Genomic DNA, 25,193 nt, shown 5'->3' on the forward strand with positions numbered 1-25,193 from the left:
TGAAGAAGTGTGCCGGATCCCTACCCTTGTTAAGCATTCCCATTTGCTGTTGAACTCTGGACCAGTTCTTAGCAAAGTTGTATTTGAAAGACCTCACACTTTTAAGAAGACTGTGGAATTGACGTGTCCATGACAGCCTTAAGTTTGTACATTTAGCTGACTTTCTCTGTTCAATATGGGACTAATTTATTTGCTATTTCATTTTCCATAAAATTCAGTTGACTTACAAGTTCATTTCTCATACTGTGCATTAAAATATAATGCAGTTATTTAAAAAAGAAAATGCTGTCTTTTTTTGCACTTGTAGTTTTATCGTCTTTACCAAAGATCAAGTGGCTATAGATGTGTGGGTTCATTTCTGGGTCCTCAATTGTATTCCATTGATCCATTTTTCTCTGTACCAATACTATGGAGGTTTTTAAAATTACTATTCCTTTGTAATACAGCTTGAGATCAAGGGTGATGATTTCTCCAGAAGGAATAGTTTTCACTATTCTGGTTTTTTTGTTATTCCAAATGAATTTGAGAATTTTCTAACTCTATGATGAATTGAGTTGGAATCTTGATGGGGATTGCATTGAAGCTGTCAATTGCTTTTGTCAAGATGGCCATTTCTACAATATTAATCTTGCCAACCCATGAGTATGGGAGATCTTATCATCTTCTGAGATCTTCAATTTCTTCAGAGGCTTGAAGTTCTTGTCATAGAGATATTTCACTTGCTTGGTTAGAGTCACACCAGGTATTTTTTATAATTTTGAGTATTATGAAGTGTGTCATTTCTCTAACTTCTTTTTCAGCCTGTTTATCCTTGAGTAGAGGAGGGCTACTGTTTCATTTGAGTTAAATTTATATTCAGTCACTTTGCTGAAATTGTTTATCAGGTTTAGGATGTCTCCAGTGGAACTTTTGGGGTCCCTTAAGTACACTATCATATCATCTACAAATAATGATATTTTGACTTCTTCCTTTCCAATTCATATCCCTTTGATCACCTTTTTTTGTCTAATTACTCGGCTAGAACTTCACATACTATATTAAATAGGTAGGGAGAAAGTGGGCAGCATTGTCTAGCCCCTGATTTTAGTGGGATTGGCTCAAGTTTCTCTCCATTTAGTTTGATGATGGCTACTGGTTTGCCGTATATTGCTTATACCATGTTTAGATACAGGCCTTGAATTCCTGATCTTTTCAAGACTTTTATCTTGTAGGGGTGTTGAAATTTATCACATTCATTTTCAACATCTAATGAGTTAATCATGTGTTTTTTTTTTTAGTTTGTTCATATAGTGGATTATGTTCATGATCTTCCTTATATGGAACCATCCCCGTATCTCCGGGATGAAGCCTATCATCATGATCATGGCGAACTATCATTGTGATATTTTCTTGGGTTCAGGTTGCAAGAATTTTATTGAGTATATTTGCATTGATATGCATAAGGGAAATTGGTCTGAAGTTCTCTTTTTGGGTTCTTCCTTAGGTATCAGCATAAATGTTGCTTCGTGGAACGCATTATGTAGTGTTCTTTCTCTTTGTAGTTACGTGGAATATTTTGAAGAGTATTGGTGTTAGGTCTTCTTTGAAGTTACAGTAGAATTCTGCACTAAACCTGTCTTCTCATGGGCTCTTTTTAGTTGGTAGATTTTAGTGACTTGTTTATATTTCTTTTGGAGTTATAGGACTGTTTAGATGATTTATCTGATCCTGGTTTAACTTTGGTATCTATGTAGAAAATTATCCATTCCATCCAGATTTTCAGGGCTTTTTTTTGAGTATAGGCTTTTATAGTGGGATCTGATAATTTTTTAAAAATCTCCTCAGTTGATTTCACCTCACACCAGTGAGAATGGCTAAGATCAAAAACTCAGGTGACAGCAGATGCTGATCGGAGAAAGAGGAACACTCCTCCATTGTTGGTGGGTTGCAGACTGCAACCATTCTGGAAATCAGTCTGGAGGTTCCTCAGAAAATTGGACATTGAACTGCCTGAGGATCCAGCTATACTCTCCTGGGCATATACCCAAAAGATGCCCCAACATATAAAAAAGACACGGCTCACTATGTTCATCGCAGCCTTATTTATAATAGCCAGAAGCTGGCAAGAACCCAGATGCCCTTCAACAGAGGAATGGATACAGAAAACATGGTACATCTACACAATGGAATATTACTCAGCTATCAAAAAACAACGACTTTTTGAAATTTGCCCAGGCAAATGGTTGGAACTGGGAAAATATTGAGCTAACCCAATCACAGAAAGACATACATGGTATGTACTCATTGATAAGTGGCTATTAGCCCAAATGCTTGAATTACCCTAGATGCCTAGAACAAATGAAACTCAAGATGGATGATCAAAATGTGAATGCAGATCGCTCCTGAGAGACACAGCCAGAATACAGCAAATACAGAGGCGTATGCTAGCAGGAAACCACTGAACTGAGAACAGGGCCCCCGTTGAAGGAATCAGAGAAAGAACTGGAAGAGCTTGAAGGAGCTCGAGACCCCATATGTACAGCAATGCCAACCAAACAGAGCTTCCAGGGACTAAGCCACTACCCAAAGACTATACATGGACTGACCCTGGACTCTGACCTCATAGGTAGCAATGAATATCCTAGTAAGAGCACCAGTGGAAGGGGAAGCCCTGGGTCCTGCTAAGACTGAACCCCCAGTGAACTAGACTGTTGGGGAGAGGGCAGCAATGGGGGGAGGGTTGGGAGGGGAACCCCCATAAGGAAGGGGAGGTGGGAGGGGGATGTTTGCCGGAAACCGGGAAAGGGAATAACACTCGAAATGTATATAAGAAATACTCAAGTTAATAATAATAAAAAAAAAAAGTAAAAAAAAAATCTCCTCAGTTTCTGTTGTAATGTCTCCCTTTTCATTTCTGAATTTGTAATTTTGGATGGTTTCTCTGTGCTAAGGGTTAGTCTGGCTAAAGGTTTATCTCTCTAGTTGATTTTCTCAAAGAACCAGCTGCTGGTTTTGTCGATTCTTTGTATAGCTCCCTTTGTTTCTATTTGGTTGATTTCAGCTCTGAGTTTGTTTATTTCCTGGTGTCTAATCCTCTTAGGTGCAGTTTTTCATTTGTTTTCTTTCTTTTCAGATGTACTGTTAAGCTACTAGTATATGTTCTGTCCACTTTCTTTTTTCGAGGCACTCAGAGCTATGAGTATTCCTTTCAGCACTGCTTTCATTGTGTTCCATAAGTTTGGGTATGTTGTGCCTTCATTTTCATTAAATTTTAAAAAGTCTTTAATTTCTTTTTTATTTCTTCTTTGACCAATTCATTGTTGAGTACAGTGTTGTTCAACTTCCATGTATATGTGGGCTTTTTGTTTTTTGTTTTTTTTTTTCATTATTGAAGACCAGCCTTAGTCTGTGGTGATCTGATAGGATGCATAGGATTATTTCAATTTTCTTGTATGTGTTGTGGTCTGTTTTGTCACTGATTATATGGTCAGTTTGGAGAAGGTACCATGAGGTGCTGAGAAGAAGGTATATTCTTTGGTTTTAGGATGAAATATTCTATAGATATCTATTAAATCCATTTGGTTCATAACTTCTGTAAGTTTCAGTGTGCCTCTGTTTCACTTCTGTTTCCATGATCTGTCTATTGCTGAGAGTGTAGTGTTGAAGTCTTCCATTATTATTATTCCAGGTGCGCTGTGTGCTTTAAGCTTTAGTAAAGTTTCTTTTGTGAATGAAGGTGCCCTTGCATTTGGACCATATATATTCAGAACCAAGAGTTCGTCTTGGTGGATTTTTTCTTTGAGTATGAAGTGTCTGTTCTCTTTTTTGATAATCTTTGGTTGAAAGTCGGTTTTATTCAATATTAGAATTGCTACTCCACTTTGTTTCTTGGGACCATTTGCTTGGAAATATTTTCCCCAGCCTTTTACTCTGAAGAAGTGTCTGTCTTTGTCACTGAGTTGTGTTTCCTGTGTGTAGCAAAATGCTGGGTCCTATTTATGAATCTAATCTCTTACTCTATATTTTTTGGTTGTGAATTGAGTCCATTGATGTTAAGAGATATTAGGGAACAATTATTGTTGTTTCTTATTATTTTTGTTGTTAGAGGTGTAATTATGTTTGTGTGACTATCTTCTTTTGGGTTAGTTGAAAGATTACTTTCTTGCTTTTGTAGGGTGTAGTTTCCCTCCTTGTGTTGTAGTCTTCCATCTATTATCCTTTGAAGACCTGGATTTGTGTGAAGACATTGTGTACATTTGTTTTTGTCATAGAATATCTTGGTTTCTCAATCTCTGGTTATTGAGAGTTTTGCTGGATATAGTAGCCTGAGCTGACCTTTGTGTTTTCTTAGTATCTATATGACATCTATCTAAGATCTTCTAGCTTTCATAGTCTCTTTTGAGAAGACTGGTGTAATACTGATAGGTCTGCCTTTTTATGTTACTTGACCTTTCCCCCTTACTGCTTTTAATATTCTTTCCTTGTTTTATGTATTTGGTGTTTTGAGTATTATATGACAGGATGAATTTCTTTCCTGGTCCAATGTATTTGGAATTCTTTAGGCTTCTTGTATGTTTATGGGCATCTCGTTCTTCACTTCCTCAGGTTATTGAAGCTTTATTCTATAATTTTGTTGAAGATGTTTGCTGGCCTTTTAAGTTGGGAGTATTCACTCTATTCTATACCTATTATCCTCAGGTTTGATCTCCTCATTTTGTCTTGGATTCCCTGGGTGTTTTGTGTTAGGATCTCTTTCTATTTTGCATTTTCGTTGACAGTTCTGTCAATGGTTTCTGTTATATCTTCTGCCCCTGAGATTCTCTCTTCCATCTCTTGTATTCTGTTGGTGATGATTGCATCTATGACTCCTGAACTCTTTCCTAGGTTTTTTGTCTCCATGATTTTCTCCCTTTTTGATTTCTTTATTGTTTCAATTTCCATTTTTAGATCCTGGATGATTTTGTTCAATTCCTTCACCTGTTTGGTTGTATTTTCCTGAAATTCTTTAAGGGAATTTTGTGTTTCCTCTTAAAGGTATTTTACCTGTTTATCTGTATTCTCCTGTATTTATTTAAGGGAGTTATTTATGTCCTTCTTAAAGTTTTCTATAATCATTATGAGATGTGATTTTAAATCAGAATCTAGTTTTTCTGGTGTGTTGGGGTATCCAGGGCTTGCTCTGGTAGGAGAACTGTGTTCTAAAGATGCCATGTATTATTAGTTTCTGTTGCTTACGTTCTTGTATTTGCTTTTCACCATCTGGTTATCTCTGTGTTAGCTGATCTTGCAGTCTGTGACAGGAGCTTGTCCCTCCAGTTGGCCTGTGAGCCTATTATTTTACATGTGTCAGTCATTTGTGGGAGGATTGTTGTGCAGAGAGCTGTGGCACAGGGTTAGCTCCAGGGCACAGATGGAAATTGCAGGGTTCCTGTCCCTGGTTGTTCCCTGGTTCTTGTGTCCGGCAGGTCCCATTTGGGCCAGGTATTGGAGTAGTAGTGGTGGTGTAATCTGTGATCTTAGGTGTTTCAGCAGTCCTGGGAGACCAAATCTCTCTGGGAGGATTGGACTGTGGAGAGCTGTGGCACAAGGTTAGCCCCCAGGCACAGATGGAAACTGGAAGGATACTGTCCTCTAGCATTTCTTTTTTTTCTTGTTTTTTTATATTTTTTCCTCTAGCATTTTTTATGGGATAGGTCTGAGAGCCCTAAATGTGCTTGGTCCTTACTATCTGAGAACTTTTTTTTTCTTTCATTTGTAGAGAACTTCACTGGATATTACTATTAGGAATTGGCAATTTTGTTTTGTTTGTTTGGTACAGTGAAAATCTTTATTTACTTTTTCCTTGTCTTTGATTTCTGTCAAGAACTTGACTTTTAGGTCAATTGTGAATAAAATACTTTCAAATGTTATTTTTCTTTTTCTTTTTCTTTTTTTTTCTTTTATTAACTTGAGTATTTCTTATATACATTTCGAGTGTTATTCCCTTTCCCGGTTTCCGGGCAAACATCCCCCTTCCCCCACCCCTTCCTTATGGGTGTTCCCCACCCAACCCTCCCCCCATTGCCGCCCTCCCCCCAACAGTCTAGTTCACTTGGGGTTCAGTCTTAGCAGGACCCAGGGCTTCCCCTTCCACTGGTGCTCTTACTAGGATATTCATTGCTACCTATGAGGTCAGAGTCCAGGGTCAGTCCATGTATAGTCTTTAGGTATTGGCTTAGTCCCTGGAAGCTCTGGTTGCTTGGCATTGCTGTACATATGGGGTCTCGAGCTCCTTCAAGCTCTTCCAGTTCTTTCTCTGATTCCTTCAACGGGGGTCCTGTTCTCAGTTCAGTGGTTTGCTGCTGGCATACGCCTCTGTATTTGCTGTATTCTGGCTGTGTCTCTCAGGAGCGATCAACATCCGGTTCCTGTCAGCCTGCACTTCTTTGCTTCATCCATCTTGTCTAATTGGGTGGCTGTATATGTATGGGCCACATGTGGGGCAGGCTCTGAATGGGTGTTCCTTCTGCCTCTGTTTTAATCTTTGCCTCTCTATTCCCTGCCAAGGGTATTCTTGTTCCCCTTTTAAAGAAGGAGTGAAGCATTCACATTTTGATCATCCATCTTGAGTTTCATTTGTTCTAGGCATCTAGGGTAATTCAAGCATTTGGGCTAATAGCCACTTATCAATGAGTGCATACCATGTATGTCTTTCTGTGATTGGGTTAGCTCACTCAGGATGATATTTTCCAGTTCCAACCATTTGCCTACGAATTTCATAAAGTCGTTGTTTTTGATAGCTGAGTAATATTCCATTGTGTAGATGTACCACGTTTTCTGTATCCATTCCTCTGTTGAAGGGCATCTGGGTTCTTGCCAGCTTCTGGCTATTATAAATAAGGCTGCGATGAACATAGTGGAGCACGTGTCTTTTTATATGTTGGGGCATCTTTTGGGTATATGCCCAAGAGAGGTATAGCTGGATCCTCAGGCAGATCAATGTCCAATTTTCTGAGGAACCTCCAGACTGATTTCCAGAATGGTTATACCAGTCTGCAATCCCACCAACAATGGAGGAGTGTTCCTTTTTCCAGATCCTCGCCAGCATCTGCTGTCACCTGAGTTTTTGATCTTAGCCATTCTCACTGGTGTGAGGGAAATCTCAGGGTTGTTTTGATTTGCATTTCCTTTATGACTAAAGATGTTGAACATTTCTTTAGGTGTTTCTCAGCCATTCGGCATTCCTCAGCTGTGAATTCTTTTGTTTAGCTCTGAGCCCCATTTTTAATAGGGTTATTTGTCCCCTGTGTCTAACTTCTTGAGTTCTTTTTGTATATTTTGGATATAAGGCCTCTATCTGTTGTAGGATTGGTAAAGATCTTTTCCCAATCTGTTGGTTGTCATTTTGTCCTAACAACAGTGTCCTTTGCCTTACAGAAGCTTTGTAGTTTTATGAGATCCCATTTGTCGATTCTTGATCTTAGAGCATAAGCCATTGGTGCTTTATTCAGGAAATTTTTTCCAGTGCCCATGTGTTCCAGATGCTTCCCTAGTTTTTCTTCTATTAGTTTGAGTGTGTCTGGTTTGATGTGGAGGTCCTTGATCCACTTGGACTTAAGCTTTGTACAGGGTGATAAGCATGGATCGATCTGCATTCTTCTACATGTTGACCTCCAGTTGAACCAGCACCATTTGCTGAAAATGCTATCTTTTTTCCATTGGATGGTTTTGGCTCCTTTGTCAAAAATCAAGTGACCATAGGTGTGTGGGTTCATTTCTGGGTCTTCAATTCTATTCCATTGGTCTATCTGTCTGTCTCTGTACCAATACCATGCAGTTTTTATCACTATTGCTCTGTAATACTGTTTGAGTTCAGGGATAGCGATTCCCCCTGAAGTCCTTTTTATTGTTGAGGATAGTTTTAGCTATCCTGGGTTTTTTGTTATTCCAGATGAATTTGCAAATTGTTCTGTCTAACTCTTTGAGGAATTGATTGGTATTTTGATGGGGATTGCATTGAATCTGTAGATCGCTTTTTAGTAAACTGGCCATTTTAACTATATTAATCCTGCCAATCCATGAGCATGGGAGATCTTTCCACCTTCTGAGGTCTTCTTCAATTTCTTTCTTCAGAGGCTTGAAGTTCTTTTCATACAGATCTTTCACTTGCTTGGTTATAGTCACACTGAGGCATTTTAGATCATTTGGGACGATTATGAAGGGTGTCATTTCCCTAGTTTCTTTTTCGGCTTGTTTCTGTTTAGTGTAGAGGAAGGCTACTGATTTATTTGAGTTAATTTTATACCCAGCCACTTTGCTGAAGGTGTTTATTAGGTTTAGTAGTTCTCTGATTAAACTTTTGGGATCACTTAAATATATTATCATATCATCTGCAAATAGTAATATTTTGACTTCTTCTTTTCTAATGTGTATCCCTTCGATCTATATTTGTTGTCTGATTGCTCTGGCTAGAACTTCAAGAACTATATTGAATAAGTAGGGAGAGAGTGGGCAGCCTTGTCTAGTCCCTGATTTTAGTGGGATTGCTTCAAGTTTCTCTCCATTTAGTTTAATGTTAGCCACTGGTTTGCTGTATATGGCGTTTAGTATGCTTGGGTATGGGCCTTGAATTCCTATTCTTTCCAGGACTTTTATCATGAAGGTGTGTTGAATTTTGTCAAATGCTTTCTCAGCATCTAATGAAATGATCATGTGGTTTTGTTCTTTCAGTTTGTTTATATAATGGATCACGTTGATGGTTTTCCGATATTAAACCTTCCTGCATGCCTGGGATGAAGTTTGATCATGGTGGATGATTGTTTTGATGTGCTCTTGGATTCGGTTTGCCAGAATTTTGTTGAGTATTTTTTGCGTCGATATTCATAAGGGAAATTGGTCTGAAGTTCTCTTTCTTTGTTGGGTCTTTGTGTGGTTTTGGTATAAGAGTAATTGTGGCTTCATAGAAGGAGTTCGGTAGTGCTCCATCTGTTTCAATTTTGTGGAATAGTTTGGATAATATTGGTATGAGGTCTTCTATGAAGGTTTGATAGAATTCTGCACTAAACCCGTCTGGACCTGGGCTCTTTTTGGTTGGGAGACCTTTAATGACTGCTTCTATTTCCTTAGGAGTTATGGGGTTGTTTAACTGGTTTATCTGTTCCTGATTTAACTTCAGTACCTGGTATCTGTCTAGGAAATTGTCCATTTCCTGTAGATTTTCAAGTTTTGTTGAATATAGGCTTTTATAGTAAAATCTGATGATTTTTTGAATTTCCTCTGAATCTGTAGTTATGTCTCCCTTTTCTTTTCTGATTTTGTTAATTTGGACACACTCTCTGTGTCCTCTCGTTAGTCTGGCTAAGGGTTTATCTATTTTGTTGATTTTCTCAAAGAACCAACTTTTGGTTCTGTTGATTCTTTCTATGGTCCTTTTTTTTCTACTTGGTTGATTTCAGCTCTGAGTTTGATTATTTCCTGCCTTCTACTCCTCCTGGGTGTATTTGCTTCTTTTTGTTCTAGAGCTTTTAGGTGTGCTGTCAAGCTGCTGACATATGCTCTTTCCTGTTTCTTTCTGCAGGCACTCAGCGCTATGAGTTTTCCTCTTAGCACAGCTTTCATCGTGTCCCATAAGTTTGGGTATGTTGTACCTTCATTTTCATTAAATTCTAAAAAGTTTTTAATTTCTTTCTTTATTTCTTCCTTGACCAGGTTATCATTGAGTAGAGCATTGTTCAATTTCCACGTATATATGGGCATTCTTCCCTTATTGTTATTGAAGAGCAGTTTTAGGCCGTGGTGGTCTGATAGCATGCACGGGATTATTTCTATCTTTTTGTACCTGTTGAGGCCCGTTTTTTGACCAATTATATGGTCAATTTTGGAGAAAGTACCATGAGGAGCTGAGACGAAGGTATATCCTTTTGCTTTAGGATAGAAAGTTCTATAAATATCTGTTACGTCAATTTGGTTCATGACTTCTCATAGTCTGTCTATGTCTCTGTTTAATTTCTGTTTCCATGATCTGTCCATTGATGAGAGTGGGGTGTTGAAATCTCCCACTATTATTGTGTGAGGTGCAATGTGTGTTTTGAGCTTTAGTAAGGTTTCTTTTACGTATGTAGGTGCCCTTTTATTTGGGGCATAGATATTTAGGATCTTCACCAACTTAATTAGAGCAAGGCAGCCCTCTATTACATATGTGCAGGGGGCCTCGTTCTAACCAGTGTATGCTCTTTGGTTTGTGGCTAGTCTCTGAGAGCTCTCTAGGGTCCACGTTAGTTGACACTGTTGGTCTTCCTTTTGGGTTCCTTTCCCCTTCTAGGCCTTCACTCCTTCCCTCACGGCTTCTATAATGCTCCCTGACCTCTGTCCAAGCTTCAGAGAGGTAACACAGACCCAAAAGGATATGCATGGTATGTACTCACACAAAGAAATTAAACAGGAAGGAAGGCCCAAGAGAGGATGCTACAACTACACTTAGAAGGTAGAACAAAATGGTCATGGGAGGCAAAGGGAGAGAGGGACCTGAGGGGGAGAGGGAAGGGGGGAAGATTGGGAGTAGTGTCAGGTCCTTTTTCTCCTCTGTGCCCAGCTTGTGGTCACACAGCTTGAAAGTCAGTCTCATCAAATTGTAGGTCCCTGTTTGGTGCTGGGCATGTCTTGAGGGTCCATCTAAAAATGTTGGTCTGAGAGACAGGGACCTTTGGGCCTTGTCAGGTATCAAGTCTCCATGTAGTGGCCCTGGCACTGAGCTCCAGGAAAAAACATTAGTGTGACTTTACTTCTTTGCATCTCACCGGGTTGGATGCTCTCACTGCTCTGCCACATGAGGTTGAGGGGGTGGTTGATGATGGAGGTGGTCCCATAGCCATCAGGCTTGGGAGGGGCCAGATGGACAGTATGAGGATAAATCCTGGGGTCAGGGGGTGTGGGGCCTTGCTTGGCATTGGGTTTTAAGCCTCAAGTCTGGATTTAATTCTGCTTCCCAAGTGGAAGGATTCTTGTGGACGGCATGGAGCTGATCATGGAGCACCACAGGCAACTCTTTCCTGTTGGCTTCCTTCAGGGATTCTTCTATAGACCAGGAATGTTGAGGCTTTCCCCTGGCTTCCTGGGAGATTGTGCACACACATTGGTGCATGGATTGCTGTTTAAATTGGTGTATCTGTGGGGGAGATTGTCTCTGGATCATCTTCCTCAGCTGCCATCTTTCTGCCAACCCTATATTTCCTGCACTGCACATTTGAATATTTTCAACTGCTATTTCATGTTAACATTTAATAATTGTACACAGTGACATTTTTTTTAAGAGTCAGATTATACTTTATTTCGGACACAGTGTCAGTTTAGTTGATTTCAGTGGAGACTGACAAATGTTCACACATATTTGATTTACCTCAGGCATATGAGGAGGTGGCACCCCCAGTGTTTTGCAGGTGGGGATGGTAATTGGGCCAGTGATATGGTTTACTTTGGGGGCAAAGGACTAAATTACAAGAGAGGATGCCCTGGAGCTCTCTTCTGCATTGTGAGAGATGTTACCCTGTAGGATGATGGGGCTTCCCCTAGCCTGGGTCTAAGACAGTTGCCCTGGAGGGTCCATCAATGTTCATGGCAGACTTTGTGCAAGAGATAAAGAAATTTGTGCTATGTCATTAAGTTTGGGGCTTTAAAAAATGAAGCGCAGTCCAATTTAGTCCTACTAATTCAGTGACATAATTCTATGCCAACCACTCTGGGGGATAGAAAGAAGGAAGCATGAAAATAATCTCTCACCACAAAGAATACAATGCTTTTTATTGTAAGATGGGTGTGTATCTAATATTTATTGAATAATGTGTACATGCATCAAATGTTATAGAGTGACATAGTATCTATTCTATTTTTTAAACCATAGCATATACTTAAGTGTATACTTTAGATGTATTTTTGAAAATTTTTTTGAGATTATAATTTTTTGTATAATGATTTTTTTAAAAAGATTTATTTATTTTATGTATATGAGTACACTGTAGCTGTCTTCAGGGCATCAGATCCCATTACATGGTGGTTGTGAGCCACCATGTGGTTGCTGGGAATTGAACTCAGGACCCCTGGAAGAGCAGCTGGCGCTCTTAACCACTGAGCTATCTCTCCAGCTCCATTGTGTCTCCTAGGAGGGTTTTTGTTGTACTGGTTCACGTCTGGAGAATAGGTATAATGAACATTTGTTGTTTTGGCAAGATTCTACTTCCTTTAGGAGATAGGCCTCAATTGCATTCTGTTCTACAAGGTCACAAACTATTTCTCTCATTTCTTTGACTGTTGAGATGTATGTAACTTATTTGGAAGTGTTTTTCCTTCTTCCTATGTAGCCCAGGCTGGCCTCCAGCTGATGATCCTCCTGCCTCCAGAGTGCTAGGATTATTGGTGTGCCATGACACCTACCTTCTGGAAGTTTGGGTTGAGGGTGTAGATGGGAGATCTCTGGTTCTTTTGTCCCTTGTGATATAAGAAGTGACCTTGGGAATGATGTCTCCAGGAAGCCTGAGGCAATGAGAACAAGCCATAGAACACAGCTGAAATGAAACTAGAATACAGATTTTTATTTTATTTTATTTTATTTACAGTGACAGATTTTTTTTATATATTTTTTTATTATTATTAACTTGAGTATTTCTTATATACATTTCGAGTGTTATTCCCTTTCCCAGTTTCCGGGCAACATCCCCCTAATCCCCCCCCCTCCCCTTCCTTATGGGTGTTCCCCTCCCAACCCTCCCCCCTTGCTTCCCTCTCCCAAACAGTCTAGTTCACTGGGGGTTCAGTCTTAGCAGGACCCAGGGCTTCCCCTTCCACTGGTGCTCTTACTAGGATATTCATTGTTACCTATGAGGTCAGAGTCTAGGGTCAGTCCATGTATAGTCTTTGGGTAGTGGCTTAGTCCCTGGAAGCTCTGTTTGGTTGGCATTGCTGTACATATGGGGTCTCGAGCTCCTTCAAGCTCTTCCAGTTCTTTCTCTGATTCCTTCAACGGGGGTCCTGTTCTCAGTTCAGTGGTTTCCTGCTGGCATATGCCTCTGTATTTGCTGTATTCTGGCTGTGTCTCTCAGGAGCGATATGCATTCACATTTTGATCATCCGTCTTGAGTTTCATTTCTTCTAGGCATCTAGGGTAATTCAAGCATTTGGGCTAATAGCCACTTATCAATGAGTACATACCATGTATGTCTTTCTGTGATTGGGTTAGCTCACTCAGGATGATATTTTCCAGTTCCAACCATTTGCCTACGAATTTCATAAAGTCATTGTTTTTGATAGCTGTTTTTCCATTGTGTAGATGTACCACATTTTCTGTATCCATTCCCTATTGAAGGGCATCTGGGTTCTTTCCAGCTTCTGGCTATTATAAATAAGGCTGCGATGAACATAGTGGAGCACGTGTCTTTTTTATATGTTGGGGCATCTTTTGGGTATATGCCCAGGAGAGGTATGGCTGGATCCTCAGGCAGTTCAATGTCCAATTTTCTGAGGAACCTCCAGTCTGATTTCCAGAATGGTTGTAGCAGTCTGCAACCCCACCAACAATGGAGGAGTGTTCCCCTTTCTCCACATCCTCGCCAGCATTTGCTGTCACCTGAGTTTTTGATCTTAGCCATTCTCAACACAGTGACATTTTAACACATATATGCAGCACACACTGATCAAGCCTTGTCCTTATCTCTTTGACACTTATATTTTGAGCCTCCTTTTGGAGTTTTAGAGGAATGCTTAGAGCATTTGAGGGTCTCTTTTGTAATTCCTCAAAATGTTCTGACTATCAGTTAGCCCACTATGTTGTAGAACACTATGAGCTATTCCATTTGTCTGTCTCTTAATACCCCTTAACCAATTTTATCTTTCCTTCTTGTTCACTTTCTTCCTTGTGTTGGTACAATCCAACTACTTTAGGTCTCTGTCTATGAGCTACAACCATGTGGTGTTTCTTTTTCTGTGTTTGGCTTATGTCATTTAAGAGACTGTCCTTCGATTCTGACAGTTTTGCTACAAATGACAGGATTTTGTGTCTATGGCAGAGTAATACTCAATTGTGTACCTAAACCAACCACTCACTCTTTCTTCCTTCCTTCCTTCCTTCCTTCCTTCCTTCCTTCCTTCCTTCCTTTCTTTCTTTCTTTCTTTCTTTCTTTCTTTCTTTCTTTCTTTCTTTCCTCCTTCCTTCCTTCCTTCCTTCCTTTCCTTCTTTCTCTTCTTTTCCTTTGGAGAGTCAGAATCTAGACATAGCTTTTCTGTGTAGCCCTGTCTCTCCTGAAACAGGCTAGTCTCAAACTCAGAGATCCACCTGAGTCTGCCTCCTGAGTGAAGGAAATAAAGACAATAGTTCCAATATTGTCTGCTGCCCAGTTCAGTCACAATTTTTTTAAATCAATGGGCATTTATTGTGGATAGGGTTGCAATACTGTTTAGTAATGTTTCTTCCTAAAATGTCTAATTTATTGCAAGTGTTCCAATCTAATATCAGAGATCAAGTGGAATACATGTGGAACTGGATTTATTGCAATTGTCACTTTGGACTAACTGGTATTGGCTTACTGTGAATCAAATTGTCTCTGTCCCATGATAACAACACAGTGCTTATGGAGCAGCAAGACTGAGGAGTGGAGATATGGCTCAGCCATTAACGACGAGGCTTCCAACCAAAAATATAAGAGAAGGAAGACTGAACCAATATGTATCAAACCGTGGTGATACTTGTATAATATCAAGTGTCCAATAAAAGTGTCCAATAAAAAGTGTCCAATAAGAGACTCAGTCTTAAATTACAACAGAATTGTCAATGGCCTTTAGAAGTGGATATCTTTATCCTGAATATAAGACATTCAGTGTTAAAAACCACTGAAATAGGAAACAGCTTCTTAAACATTTTCAGTGAGGGCTGTAAGTTTCTTGAACTATTTTGAGCAAAGTTCCTGGAGGGTGAACAGTGGGAACTGTGGAACTGTAGTGAGATGCTTTGTGTCTGACTACAAATGGATGTGAATCCATCTATGGTGAGAGAAAACAAAGATAACACTCCGTGTCCATATGAATGCATATGATTGTGCACGTTTACAATATTTGACACGAGCAATGGGAAGGTAGCCAGGACAGGGTGTTTTAAAGAGCTTACAATGGTAAAGAATTATTCTCTACATTTTCCTTTCCATTTTGCCTGCTTCCTATTACAGCAAAGTGCTATTAAGTACTATTTCCCACTACAGTGCATGAAGGCTAATCTTGGTTGTCACAATGACTGCATCTTGAGTCAAGTAAAACCCAAGGTGCTGGGGACTCCCATTACATTTTCTTAATTAGATTATTTCAAGCAGGTAGACCCATCCTAGCTTTTGCCCAAACCTTCTGGTGGCAGATTACAACAAAGGACACAGGACAAGGAAGTGTTGTTTTCTTTTGCCTGCCTTCTCTTACTCTTCCTGGCAAGTTTATCTATCCTGTTGCCATCTGATATTAAATCCAAGTTCTTCATGATTCCAATGCAATCAGAAATCCAGCAGCTCTCTTGGAATCCTCAGGGACACCCGCACCAGACTGAGAGTGCTGAGACATCTGCCCTGCGGATGAACTAATAGTTCTTGACTTTTTTGTCAGGAGACAGTCAGTGTTGGACTGTCTAGACTACATATGCTCCTAGGCATTCAGTGTTGGACTGTCTAGACTACATATGCTCCTAGGCATTCTGTTTGTGTGTATGTGTGTGTGTGCATGAATATATATTTTGCAAGTTTTGTTCTTTAGTGAATCCTAACAAACTCCCCAAGTCTTTATCAGAGTAGAAAACAATGGCTGAATGTATTATTTTAAACAAATAAGCATACACAAGAAGTTTGGTAGATACATTTTTATTACTTCATGTGGGCGTTAACAGGACAGATTGAAGTGATCTTTCTTATTTTGTTCTAAAATAATTTCAAAATAGTGTTGTCATTTCATAGTTCTAATTTTCTTTGAAAATATTAACTTGAAAATGAAGGCAGAAAGTGTTTTCCACAGATAACAGAGTTTTATATAACAAGGCAATGTTTGTTGAGAGAACAATGGAAATGGTAAAATGGAAGGTACATGTTTCCTTAGAAATCTCTCTACTGTCATAAAAGCTTGTAAAGTGAAGATAGCGGTTTTTGTGCTTTTTTAAAAATATTTTGGTTTCTGTTTTGTTTTCTGCTACTACTTTGCATCAATAAGCATTAAGTATATGATTAATCATTGAGATGTATCTACTTTCTAACTATAAGCATTAAGTATATGCGTGAGCATTAAGATGTCTCTAAGATTTCTAAATGTGATATAGTTTGCTTTCTTTTTTCCTAATCATAGACTAGATGAAGGAGAAGAACTGAATTGCAACAGCACACAAAACAGCAATAAATGCAAACCCTACCTTGCACTTTTCCCCTTTCTCACTGTGGTTGCCTTTTCCTTTACCCCCACTGCCTTTGCCATGCCCTGAGTGATGCTTATGGGTCGAGAAGAGAGCACTGGGGCTATATGGCCCCCACAGCTCTTGGAGACCATTGGAGGTTTCATATTGGCGTCCTGCACAGACCTTGAAGCGGTAGCGTGAATTTGCGTCATAGTTCGAAAAGGCAAAGGAAGTGTTCGGTCCTTTGTAAATCTAGGGAAAAAGGATCAAATGAAAATTATGGTTTCCTTTTCAATTCAAAGTAGATAGAATTTTATAACAAGCAAAATGAAAATTATATCATGAATATGTTCATTATAAAGAAAACTTTAACTCAATATTTCTAATGTTCTGAGGGGATTCAATATTGCTTAGATAATTTTATTCAATAAAGCATAGCAAACCCTACAACTTTTAAAGCTTAAATACATTATATATGTGAACCATGGGTTAAGGCTAGTAAGAATCAAGCAAGAGATACTGCATAATTCAATGAAATAAGTAAGTTAGTTGTCTCCAAATAAAGACATAAATACTATGGATGAGATGGAATTTGGGGTAAGATTTAGTTAAACACCTTTAGAAATGACTTACTCCCTGCCAAAAGGGCAACCCTCCACTGGACATAGAACTATAATTTAATTTCTTAATCCTGATTATCCTATAACTCCTCACTCCTTAGACCAGGCTGGCCTCAAATCAAAGGTCCACCTGCCTCTGCCTCCCAAGTACTGGGATCAAAGGCAGGTCCCACCGCACTCTGGCATTTTATTAAGGCAAGGTCTCTACCTTCAGACTTGCTAGGTAGTCAAGAAAAGCTGTCTGTATCCTCCTGCCCATACCCCACAAGTGCTGAGGATAAAAAGTACTGCCATGCCTGGCAAAATGTTAAAGACTAAATTTGAGACAATATACCTGATGAGCCTTTTTTCCGGTGTTGACTTGAAGACAGTACACAATGGGGTCACCTTTAATTGGTTCCAAAGTCTCCCATTTGATCTCATAACAGTTGTTATTCAGTGGATGTACTTTGGGTGCTGGGGAAAATATTACATTTTAGAAGGCTCTATTTTTTTCTTAAATGATTTCGAATACATTGCAAAAAGACTCATGCAATCACACAATCATTACAATAACAATTAGACCTAATATATGAAGTACATAGACATACTTTAGAAAGATATTTATGTATTTTGAGCGAATGTCTCACTATGTTGTAGTGCCTGGCCAGGAACTCGCTGTGATGGCCAGACCAGACTTGAAGACACAGATATTCCCCTGGCTTTGCCCTTCTTTTGATGACTTTAAAGGCATGTACTAGCACACCCCACAAACTATAATTATTATTGGAAATAATTTTGTTATACCATGAAGCACCATAATTGTAGCAGATCCTTAACAAAGTTATAACTTAATAGTGCTTTTCTATTTAAGTTATACAAACTTTAATAGTGCCTCTTTAATTCTCGAATAATCTGCATGGTATTTATTTGGTACATTGTACATTTAGAAGTGTTTTTGTATTAATAAAAGCATTATTGTAGGAGTTCAGCAATTATGTGAGACAGAAAGGAGCGGATAATTTATTTCATGATGTTATTCTATGTATTTTAAGAAAAAGGAACTTAAACATATAGGGACGGTAGTCAGAACGGAAGAAGGCATTATTGTCATCTAAGCACGATTATTTAAATTGTATGCGTTTCAGTTAGCAGGATACTAAAGAGGAATGATTTCATATCAGTGTTGAACTTGGGGCCTAGAGAGATGAGTCCAAAGTTAAGGCACTGGCTCCTCTCTCTGAGAACCGAGGTTTAATTCACAGGATCCATATATCAGCTTAGAACTGTCTGTAACTCCAGTTACAGGGGATCTGTCACCCTCTCACAGTTGTACATGAAGGGAAACATTAATACACATGGAGTAAATATAAACAATGAGTCGACTCATGAGGAAAGACAGGATCAAGCAGACATCCCAACTGGGAAATGGAAAAGCAATCCTCAAGTCCAAGGTTCTGAGAACTGCAGACTCGTATTCATTGTTCCTGTGATACATAGCACTTTACTCCCCAGTGTGTCTACCATCTGTGGGACTAAATGTCTGACTCTTTTTCTAAAGCTTTATTGGAATCATTAATTCTATTTTATGTGTGTTTGCCTGCAGATATCTATGGGTAGCAGTGTGTATGCTGGTGTTCACAGAGGTCAGAGAGGGCAGGAGATGACCTGGAACTGGAATAATGAATGCATGTTTTTGAACCACCAAGTGGGTATGGGAATCGAACCCAGGTCCTCTGAAAGACGAACAAGTAAACTTCAGCTCCAAGTCTTCCTTTAAAAAGTAGTAGTGGTGAAAGTAGATGATCTCTAAGATATTTAAAAATACTGATTGTGGGAGTTTTATTAAACTATTTTTTATGGTTTCCAAGGCACGGATTCTCTGTGAAGTCCTGGCAGTCCTGAACTCACTCTGTAGATGAGACTGGCTCCCAGAGTTATGGGATTAAAGGCATGCCCCGCCACTACCAGGCCTGAAATCTTCAAGAATCTTACATTGCCCTTTAAATCCCCAGTTAAGCATGATATAAAAATTACTTCTAGTTTTATTGTAAGATTTAATTTTTAAAATTTTAAACTGTTTATTTCACATGTGTGGGTGTTTTGCATGCATGAAAGATATGTCTGCACCACCTTTGTGCCACGAATCTATGGAGGCCAGAAGGGTAAATAGGTCCCCTGGAACTGGAATTAAGACACTGGTGATCTTCCAAGTAGGCAGGCACTGGGAATCAAACCCTGGTCTTCTGGAAGAGCATCCAGTGTTCTTAACCACTGATCCAACCCTCCAGCCATGAGATTTAATTTTTAGTCAGCAAACAAAATAACAGGTTTCCTCATGGCCTTCTCATCCCCTTTTAGAATTGATTAATTTCCTAATTTGCTATTCATCCAGCTTCCTGCTCTCTCATGCTACTGGAACTTCTCCACCTCCAACCTTCCCCCTTCCACAGTATGTGTTTGATGCCCTCAGTACCCCTTCCTGAGAGCCTATCTTCTACCTTATGATTTCTAGTGTCCTGGCCTCTACCAAGAGTTACTGTCACCTAAACACATTGATATAAAAACTCAAAAGGAAGAGTTTTCATAAGACAGTACATGTAGCCTGTGTCTTTCTGAACCAGGTCTCCTGTCTTAATCTAGTGTTTTCTAATTACGTCTCAATTTAATATATGTTCTGTAGAAGCACCAGTAAAATGGCTACTATGTGTATTCCATTTACCTTTAAGTGCAGTCGGTGGGGACTTGGTTGTAGTGAAAGTGTAGATGTCAGACTCTGGTCCTTCCCCTGCTTCATTACATGCCTGGATTTTAAACTTGTATTGCGTATATTCACTCAATTTTTGCACTTTGTGAGTCACATCTGTCCCACGGTAAATGACAGAAAACCTGAGAGAAAGAAGATAAAAATTGGGGGGGGGCAGTGTTATAGTCATCATTGAAGCCCAGAAAAGTCTAATTAAGCCAATAAGGTACTACAACAACAACCAAAAGGCCAATAGAAATCAATATGGTAGCATATGTGTGTGTGTGTGTGTGTGTGTGTGTGAGAGAGAGAGAGAGACAGAGACAGAGAGACACACAGAGAGATTGAGAGACAGAGAGAGATTGAGAGACAGAGCAGACAGAGAGACAGAGACAGAGACAGAGACAGAGACAGAGAGACCTAGCATGCCCGACAGGATAAATCAGTTTAATCTTCTTTCTACTGCAGTAGATTTTAAATGGTATGTGTAGTTACCTGCCAGATCGGTCTTCCATTAGTAAGTTGTAGCTGATAAAGATCGCACGTGACTTTTTGCTCGAGACCGTGCCCCATTTGAGTCTGAGACTCTGGTGTCCGTAGACCACACAATTAAGCTGTGGAGGCTCTGGTGGCAGTGGTTTGGTTTTGCATCTTATTGATGGGCTAAAAGGGCTTAGTCCATAATGATTGATAGCTTGAATTCTGATTCTAGTGTAAAAGTAAAACGTATGAGTTGATATTTAGTAAATAAAATTATTTTCTTCATATCAACCCACTCTATTTATATTAGAATGTTGATGATAACTGACTACAAGACAGATTTCAAGAAGTAATTACTACTGAGAATTATTGATGGCAAGCAGACATGGGCTCTTGTTGCTATCAACCTCACCAATTAAAGTAGAACTCTTTTTCAAAAGGCATCTGAAGTGTATGAAATACACAAATGTGTATGTGCTCAAAATTCTCAACACCTCTTCATGTACCCAAAATAAGATATAGTGACTTACCGGCGTAGTATTAGGTTGTAGATTTTTCAGAACATACTGTTTACCCTTTTGACAGTCACGATTTTTTATCTCCATATTCAATGTTATATCCAGTGATCGGAGAGCCATGGCAGTGTGGCTCCTCCCTAACCGGATAGCTATGTGCAAGTTGATGACTGCTTGGCAGGCACTTTGTTTTCAACTTCTTGTAACATTGGAACCATTGTTGGTATTGTTCCAGGTGTTGTCACTTTTGCAGTTCCTCCAAACATTCCAACCCCAACTATATTTACAGCCTGAAAAACACATGCTTTGTTAGCAATTCACTTCAACCATTTTCTGTGCATGGACCATTTTGTGGCATAGGAAAGCCATGAGTCTTAGACTCAGATTCTAACCTTTTGTTTCTATGCTGCAGGAATAAAAAAGGCGAGACTTGCAAGCTGCATTTTTTAGGAATGTGAAGTGAGCACACCAGGGAAAAAAAAAAGTTGAGAGTGTTGATGTGGATATTTTAGGAAAACTATACCTCTAAAATCTCACCTACCACTACACTAAACTGTTCACTATTAGTCTTCATGCTTGAGTTTCTATCTCTGTTTCGATACCATCCAGTTAATCAATTTCAGTTTCTTGGGAAAGCATTCATTATCGTGTTGTTTTGACATTATAGTTATATTATATATATATATATATGTATATATATATATATATTCTGTACTTATTTTCTTCTGGAGACAATGTTTTCAATATGTATAGACAACACCACAACCAGGAAATCGCCATTGATAAAACCCACTGGTGTTAGTCAGAATTTTGTGCACTCCCTTGTGTGAGTATTTAAGTTTTATCCAGTGACTAGGACTATTTCAATTTTTTTTCTTTTTTTCAGAGCTGGGGATCGAACCCACGGCCTTGCGCTTGCTAGGCAAGTGCTCTACCACTGAGCTAAATCCCCAATCCTCAATTTTAAGAAGTTTTCCTTACAGGTTCCTGTGTCTTTCTCTTATAGCCACAGAATGTTCCTATACTGTCCATCTCCTCACCTCTGGAAACCACTAATTGTTAGCCAATATTACTACAATTTTGACATTTTCAGAATAGTATAAATTAAAAAGTGCTACAGATAAACTTCGATGCAGGCTCAGTTTCCAGTTATGCCAATTGTGTGGAGAGTTTTCAGCAATTGTGTATACTAATAATTTATTCACTTTTATTACTGAACAGTGTGTCATAGTGTGGATGTATCATAGTTTATTTAACCACACATTTGTTGAAGGATGTATGAGCTACATTTAGTTTTATGTCCTACAAGTAAACGTTAGATGCTACTGTGCTCTTTTGGGAAGGGCTATACTTTTCATTGGTAACACATGAATGATCGATTTCCTCATGTCTTTGGCACCACTCGTTGGACCATTAATTACTCCTTAGGTTAGGTGGTCTGAAAGAGATGGAAAGGTGTTTCCTGGTGCATTTCCCTAATAGTCAATGTTGCTGACCCTCTTTTCCTGCACTCATTTGCCTTCTGTATATTCTCTTTGCTCACTAATCTTTACCCGTTTCCTAACGACGTTTCAATTCACTGTTGAGTTTGGAGAGGTGTTTATATTTTTAGGTGCTATTCCTTTGCGACACACACACACACACACACACACACACACACACACACACACACACCTGTATTTCACAAGTATAATCCTCCAGCCTTTAAGTTCACTTTCATCCTGTTTTGAGGGTAGGGAAGTAAAAGTTTAAAGACAGAGATTCTTGCTTTGTTCCTCAGGTTGGAGCAAATCCTCTGAGTGTTAGGGATCCTAGAATTTCAACCTTGAGTAGTAGTCGAGACTCCGTGTACATGCCATTTTGCTTGCCTTGGTTTCTGGTTTTATTTTAGTGTCTAGTCTCTGGAAAGGAAGACTGTTAAACTCACTGTTAATTTATCATTAAATGATTTGTAGAATTCTCTAGTGAACCCTTTTGGGGCCTGGAATTTCTGAGTGTTTTTTAAAAGAATTATTTATTAATTGATTTATTTTATGTATGTAAGTACATTGTAGCTGTCTTCATGACACCAGAAGAAGGGATCGGATCTCCTTACAGATGGTTGTGAGCCACCAAGTGGTTGCTGGGATTTGAATTCAGGACCTCTGGGACAGCAGTCAGTGCTCCTAAGTCACTGAGCCATCTCTCCAGCCCCCTGAGTGTTTTTAATATATAGAATTAATTTCCTTTATCACTTCAGGGTTATTTATATCACCTAGGCTCAGGTTCAGAACTTTTAACTTTTGAGGACTAGTTTCATTTGTACACATTTATATATAAATTTATTCTCTGTTTGTAAAAATAATGCTGTTTTCATCCGAAATTAGTGATTTCTGTACATTCTTCTTAGTGGACATGAACAGGACTCTTACTCTGACTGCCCCCACACCTCACAGACCCCTCAAAAGCTGACTTCACTCTGTTCGATCTCAAGGGTGCTTTCTTTCCCAAGTGCCTTTCACCTTTACCTCTTCAGTGCTTGCAAGCAGGCCTTAAGCATTCTAGTCCAACTGCTCGATTACTTCCTGCCTGTAGCCTTTGTCTAAAGGAACTCATGCCAACTATCAGAGCTGGCACCTTATGTCTCTAACTTCAGGCAAAGCCTGTTCCTGTCATGCGTCACAGCCTTCAATCTATCCCTACTAAGTTGTTTTCCTGTCCTCTCCTCTGTTTCCTGTCTGTTGCCTCCAGTCTTGTCTGATATGTTTTCTACCCTGCAGGCTCTAGACAGCCCTTCCTCCCATATCCCCTGACGCTCTGCCCTAGCTACAGACAACTCCTTCTTGTGACACAAACACACATCTGACCATTACTCAGAGACACTAGATGACTCCCTTGAGGTTTCCCACCAGCTCAATTCCACCCCCATTCCTGGGACCCTGGATTGGTTCATTGAGGGTAGTTCCCTCAAAGACACCCCACTGTTTGAATCCTATTAATGAGGGATGTCATGAGAATCTCAACTGCTTCCCTTCTCTGAGAGGAAGAGGCAAACTTCCTCCTCCTTAAGCAGGCAGATGGCACTTGCCAGTGTCCTACTGCAGTGTTCATTTGCCCTGAGTCTCTATACCTACTTACCTATAGCATCATTCACTCTGTCTCATAGATAACGGCAGTTTCCTTACACCAATGGCCACCACCATAACCACTGAGAGGCTTTCCCTCTCTCCTCCTTGAAAGCATTCATATTGTCCAAGGGATGCTACCATCCAGTGCCAAGGGTATCTCCCAGAGAAAATTTTGTCACCTGAGGTATAGAATGGTCCATCTGTGGGCTGGCCTAGATGTTCAGGGCCTTGGATGTGCCCCACTGTCTTCTTTTCTCTGTATATATCAACCTTTCCTGATCCCTGCATGGTATATTTTTCTACTCCTGTTTTATATTTTTAACCAGAAACTATTGGTATTCAAAAAATAAATTTACTTACTGCACATGTCTTTTCAGAGCTGGGGCACTCCTTTTTGTCATGATGAGTTCCTTTTGCTTTTTTGCCTCGCACAGGTGCTTCAGACTTCCCATTAACAGAACGATTGTCTACAAAATATGTAAAATCCACTCAGTTTCCCTTTTCTCCTCAAATCTAGGATTGCATTAGTGATGTAACCCAGTGTTTTGCGCATACTGAACACAAACGCAATCATTTGGTTACATACAGGGTCCCTAGGTTTTAGCAGTGTTTCCTTAAGACAATAAAACATACTGTAGAGTGAGTTAAGACAACTCTTTAAAACTGTGTCAAGTAATTCATAACTTGATTTTGACATTAAAATGCTGGGTTGTCAATTACCAATGATTGGTGTGCTCAGAATTATTCAATTCTGTTCTAACAGGAAACACCAGTTGCTAATATTAACATGTGCGCACAAATCAAAAGTCACAGGATAGGAAACTTAGGGACAGTTGTCAGTCATATAAGGAAGCCTTACTCACCAAGAACGTTGGCATCCCTTCCCTTGGTTTTACTATGTAAGGGCTGCGAACTGCAAGACTCAGAAGGAAGAGCAGGTGTCTGAATTGTCAATACATCTGAAGGCTGAAGAAACACAAGGTGTTGTTACTACTGTACTAAATTCAAGATCAGCGTCAGAAAACATTTAGTGATAGGACACTTTATTTCAATTCTCCTTTTGGAGAACATTGCTTTGTGGTTTCTTACACGGCTTTGGCCTGCAGGTGAAGTGCAAAAGACTCTTAGTTTATATGTGGTGCCCGGTTCGAGGTCATCGTACAGGAATTCCTGCAGTGTGCCACTGTAGATTATTTTCCAGAGATTCCCTGAAGGAAGAAGAGAAATTTGGTTCAATTCCTTCATTGATCATGTATAAATGTTGTAGGTCACCATAATAGTTAATGTATGCATGGTATAAATTATATATATGCAATCTGTATATCATATGTATGCTAAGAAACAACCAGTTTGGGAAATAACTGGATCCAATAGTATTTTTAAAAGATT

At 39.4% G+C, this 25,193-nt stretch overlaps 1 pseudogene; it reads right to left on the reverse strand.

Annotated features, from left to right (window-relative positions):
* Positions 1–16,312: 16,312 nt before the first annotated feature.
* The window catches only part of LOC116888009, a 12,257-nt pseudogene continuing 3,376 nt past the window's right edge, over positions 16,313–25,193 (reverse strand).

Source organism: Rattus rattus, chromosome X (assembly GCF_011064425.1).
Source record: "Rattus rattus isolate New Zealand chromosome X, Rrattus_CSIRO_v1, whole genome shotgun sequence".
In the NCBI taxonomy this organism is placed as follows: domain Eukaryota; kingdom Metazoa; phylum Chordata; class Mammalia; order Rodentia; family Muridae; genus Rattus; species Rattus rattus.